Here is a 5,000-nt window from a genome sequence, read left to right as displayed (position 1 = left end):
CCAAGGAGTCTAACATGTGCGCGAGTCATTGGGCTGTACGAAACCTAAAGGCGTAATGAAAGTGAAGGTCTCGCCTTGCGCGGGCCGAGGGAGGATGGGGCTTCCCCGCCCTTCACGGGGCGGCGGCCTCCGCACTCCCGGGGCGTCTCGTCCTCATTGCGAGGTGAGGCGCACCTAGAGCGTACACGTTGGGACCCGAAAGATGGTGAACTATGCCTGGCCAGGACGAAGTCAGGGGAAACCCTGATGGAGGTCCGTAGCGATTCTGACGTGCAAATCGATCGTCGGAGCTGGGTATAGGGGCGAAAGACTAATCGAACCATCTAGTAGCTGGTTCCCTCCGAAGTTTCCCTCAGGATAGCTGGTGCTCGTACGAGTCTCATCCGGTAAAGCGAATGATTAGAGGCCTTGGGGCCGAAACGACCTCAACCTATTCTCAAACTTTAAATGGGTGAGATCTCCGGCTTGCTTGATATGCTGAAGCCGCGAGCAAACGACTCGGATCGGAGTGCCAAGTGGGCCACTTTTGGTAAGCAGAACTGGCGCTGTGGGATGAACCAAACGCCGAGTTAAGGCGCCCGAATCGACGCTCATGGGAAACCATGAAAGGCGTTGGTTGCTTAAGACAGCAGGACGGTGGCCATGGAAGTCGGAATCCGCTAAGGAGTGTGTAACAACTCACCTGCCGAAGCAACTAGCCCTGAAAATGGATGGCGCTGAAGCGTCGTGCCTATACTCGGCCGTCAGTCTGGCAGTCATGGCCGGTCCTTGCGGCCGGCCGCGAAGCCCTGACGAGTAGGAGGGTCGCGGCGGTGGGCGCAGAAGGGTCTGGGCGTGAGCCTGCCTGGAGCCGCCGTCGGTGCAGATCTTGGTGGTAGTAGCAAATACTCCAGCGAGGCCCTGGAGGGCTGACGCGGAGAAGGGTTTCGTGTGAACAGCCGTTGCACACGAGTCAGTCGATCCTAAGCCCTAGGAGAAATCCGATGTTGATGGGGGCCGTCATAGCATGATGCGCTTTGTGCTGGCCCCCGTTGGGCGAAAGGGAATCCGGTTCCTATTCCGGAACCCGGCAGCGGAACCGATACAAGTCGGGCCCCTCTTTTAGAGATGCTCGTCGGGGTAACCCAAAAGGACCCGGAGACGCCGTCGGGAGATCGGGGAAGAGTTTTCTTTTCTGCATGAGCGTTCGAGTTCCCTGGAATCCTCTAGCAGGGAGATAGGGTTTGGAACGCGAAGAGCACCGCAGTTGCGGCGGTGTCCCGATCTTCCCCTCGGACCTTGAAAATCCGGGAGAGGGCCACGTGGAGGTGTCGCGCCGGTTCGTACCCATATCCGCAGCAGGTCTCCAAGGTGAAGAGCCTCTAGTCGATAGAATAATGTAGGTAAGGGAAGTCGGCAAATTGGATCCGTAACTTCGGGATAAGGATTGGCTCTGAGGATCGGGGCGTGTCGGGCTTGGTCGGGAAGTGGGTCAGCGCTAACGTGCCGGGCCTGGGCGAGGTGAGTGCCGTAGGGGTGCCGGTAAGTGCGGGCGTTTAGCGCGGGCGTGGTCTGCTCTCGCCGTTGGTCGGCCTCGTGCTGGCCGGCGGTGCAGGATGCGCGCGCCTGCGCGGCGTTCGCGCCCCGGTGCTTCAACCTGCGTGCAGGATCCGAGCTCGGTCCCGTGCCTTGGCCTCCCACGGATCTTCCTTGCTGCGAGGCCGCGTCCGCCTTAGCGTGCTCCTCCGGGGGCGCGCGGGTGCGCGGATTCTCTTCGGCCGCCATTCAACGATCAACTCAGAACTGGCACGGACTGGGGGAATCCGACTGTCTAATTAAAACAAAGCATTGCGATGGCCCTAGCGGGTGTTGACGCAATGTGATTTCTGCCCAGTGCTCTGAATGTCAACGTGAAGAAATTCAAGCAAGCGCGGGTAAACGGCGGGAGTAACTATGACTCTCTTAAGGTGGCCAAGTGGCGGCGGTGTGGCTGCATCCGGACTTGGCTTTTCGAAGTGCGGTCTTGATGTAGTCGTGCTGCTGCTGCGAGGTGCCTTCCTTGGGTTATAGTTACAGGGAGAGTGATGCGCAATACATGGGCCTAGCCCTCTTAGCCTCTCCTCTCCTGCGGTCTTCTCCCCTTCTCGTGGGCCCGCTGATTTTCGCAGAGTGGAAGACCGCACCAGGGGCTTGGGGGGGTTACCAGCCCCCCCTCGCACTATCCCTTTTTTAGTTGGGGGCAGTAATCAGAGAATAAGTGGTGGCCCTTCCGCTGAAGGTGCCACCCCAACTCCCCCAGCACCTAGCCGGCCAACCGGCCGTGCCGAAAATCTTGTAACTTTTGCAGCTGAATACACCTGTAGTGAGTGCCACCGCAGCTTCACCACCAAGAACGGTCTCGGGGTCCATCGCCGCCGCCAACACCTTGCGGCCGCCAACGCGGAGATCGTCACGGAGAGGCATCGCGCGAGGTGGACGGAGGAAGAAGTCCTGTCGCTCGCCAAGGCAGAGGCCGAACTGTTCCTCGAGAGGGACGCCCGGTTCTTCTTTGTAAATCAAGAACTCATCAGGATGTTCCCCGACCGAACGCTTGAGGCAATCAAGTGCCGACGGCGGCAAGCTGCCCACAAGCAGCTTGTCCGCCAATTCATGGAGGCGCTTGAGATCGGTCGGGGGGAAGAGCCGGCGTCCCGCCGGGGTGCAGCGAGCCCGCTGCCTGACGCGGGCGAGGCCGCTGCGCCGCCCGTCGACGCAGCCGAGGACTTCGCGGCCGACACCACCGGGCCGCCGCCGGAGGGGCCGACTGACGCCGCCATCTGGGAGCATCTGGCGGGGCTACCCGCTTCCGCCCAGCGTTTCTCTGCCCTGGATCGTGTCATAGGTCTGGGGCGGGGCACGCCGCCCGATGTCATCCTGGGCATGCTCCCGGATGCCCTTGCGTCGGTCGGGTCCAGAGGGGAGAGATCGATCACCAGGACACAGCGGCCGCGCCAACCATCGAAGCGGCCGCCTGCCGCGCCGCCGACGCAGAAGCGCAAGCGGCGCCGCTGGGAGTACGCGAGAACGCAGGATGCCTTCCGACGGTCGCGTGCACGTTGCGTGCGCGGCCTCTTGGATGGCACCCTGCTCCAGCCGCCACCTGCCATCCCTGGTCTGCTGGACTTCTGGGCGGACCTCTTCACCAAGAAGCCCATCTCCACCGCGGGCTTCATTCGTGACCGCCTCCTCCCGCACTCAGAGCCTGTCGCTCTCGAGTGCATATGGGGGCCGGTCACACATGAGGAGGTCGCCGCCGCGTTGCCGCCCAGGGGATCAGCAGCCGGGCCGGACGGCCTTACCCCAGCGGAGTTGCGGCGCCTGCCGCACGAAGTCCTGGTGAAAGTGATGAATCTCTTCCTTCTGGCCCGCGCCCTTCCGGAACGCCTGCTTCGCGCGCGGACGTCCCTTCTCCCGAAAACGGCTGCACCAACATCCCCCGCTGACTTTCGCCCCATTACGGTCTGCTCGGTGTTGGCGCGGACCTTTCACAAGGTTCTCGCGTCACGCCTGATGCGCGCATGTGCTGTGGACGAACGTCAGCGGGCATTCATCCCTCGGGATGGGATGTTGGAAAATACCTTCATCTTGGACACTGCTCTCACCGACGCAGTTCGCTCCTGCCGCTCTGTCTTTGTGGCGTCGATCGACGTATCTAAGGCATTCGATTCGGTAGATCATGCTGCCCTTCGCCCCGTGCTGAAGGCGCATGGCCTGCCGGATTGCTTTGTCGAGTATGTCGAGCGGTGCTACGAGGGCAGCACGACAGTGATAGCGGACGGCGCCGGCGTGGGCGTGTCGGTGCAGCCAGCACGGGGCGTTCGCCAGGGCGATCCCCTCTCCCCCCTCCTGTTCAACTTTGCGGTGGACTACGTTTTAGGCCACCTGCCCTCCCACATCGGAGCTCGGATTCTCGGTCGCAGAGTCAACGCTGCGGCCTTTGCAGATGACGTCTTGCTGTTTGCAGCGACCCCGAGGGGCTTGCAGTCCCTCATCGACGCAGCTACCGCAGCCCTCGCCCACCTGGGGCTGCAGATCAACGCCCGGAAGTGTTTCACCCTCGCCTTAGTCGCGTCAGGGCGCGAGAAGAAGGTGAAGGTGGACAGCAACGTCACCTTCACAGCAGGCAATACCACCATGCCTGCCCTGCGTGTGGGTGAAACCTTCCGGTACCTGGGGCTGCAATTTTCCACGGCGGGTCGCTGTGTCTTCAATCCACGTAGCCACCTGGTGGAGCAGCTTGACGTCATCTCCCGAGCTCCGCTGAAGCCGCAACAGCGCCTCCACGCTCTCACCAATGTACTTCTCCCTGGCCTGTACCACGGGCTGGCCCTCAGCCGCACCCGGGTGGGTGCACTGAAGTCGGCCGACGTTACCATCCGGGCCGCCGTCAGGAGATGGTTCCGCCTTCCGGCGGACACCCCCCTGGGATACTTCCACGCTCCTGTTGCCCAGGGGGGCCTCGGCATTCCATCTTGCCGATGGATGGGTCCGACCCTCCGTCGGTCCCGTCTCCTGGCGCTGAAGAAGATAGGGCCAGCCTGCGACGGTGCAGGCATGGATGAGGTGCAGCGTGAGATCGAGGTGCTGGAGCGCCACCTAATGTGGGAGGGCCACCTCCTCAAATCGTCAACGCAGGTTGGGGAAATGTGGGCGGCGCGCCTACACATCGCCATTGACGGTGCGGCACTGTCATCTTCTGCCGCCGTCAGTGGCCAACATCAGTGGGTCGCCGACACCAGTCGCCTGCTATCTGGGCGTGAATACATCGACGCCCTCCGCGCCCGCATCAACGCCTTCCCTACGAAGGCACGGCGCAGTCGCGGGCGGGAGGCGGACACCAGATGCCGCGCGGGGTGCCAGGCCGTGGAGACCGCCAACCACGTACTTCAGGCTTGCTTTAGGACGCACGGGTCCCGGGTCAAGCGCCATGACGCTGTAGTGCGTTATGTCGCCCGTGGACTCGCGCAGAGGGGCTTCAATGT

General features: G+C 62.4%; 1 pseudogene; it reads left to right on the top strand.

Annotated features, from left to right (window-relative positions):
• Positions 1-5,000, top strand: part of LOC124774444 — a 7,961-nt pseudogene that overhangs the window by 938 nt on the left and 2,023 nt on the right.

The sequence above is a fragment of the Schistocerca piceifrons genome, unplaced genomic scaffold (assembly GCF_021461385.2).
Source record: "Schistocerca piceifrons isolate TAMUIC-IGC-003096 unplaced genomic scaffold, iqSchPice1.1 HiC_scaffold_961, whole genome shotgun sequence".
In the NCBI taxonomy this organism is placed as follows: Eukaryota; Metazoa; Arthropoda; class Insecta; order Orthoptera; family Acrididae; genus Schistocerca; species Schistocerca piceifrons.
The sequence above is the reverse complement of the archived record's forward strand: the minus strand, read 5'-3'. Positions and strand labels throughout refer to the sequence as shown.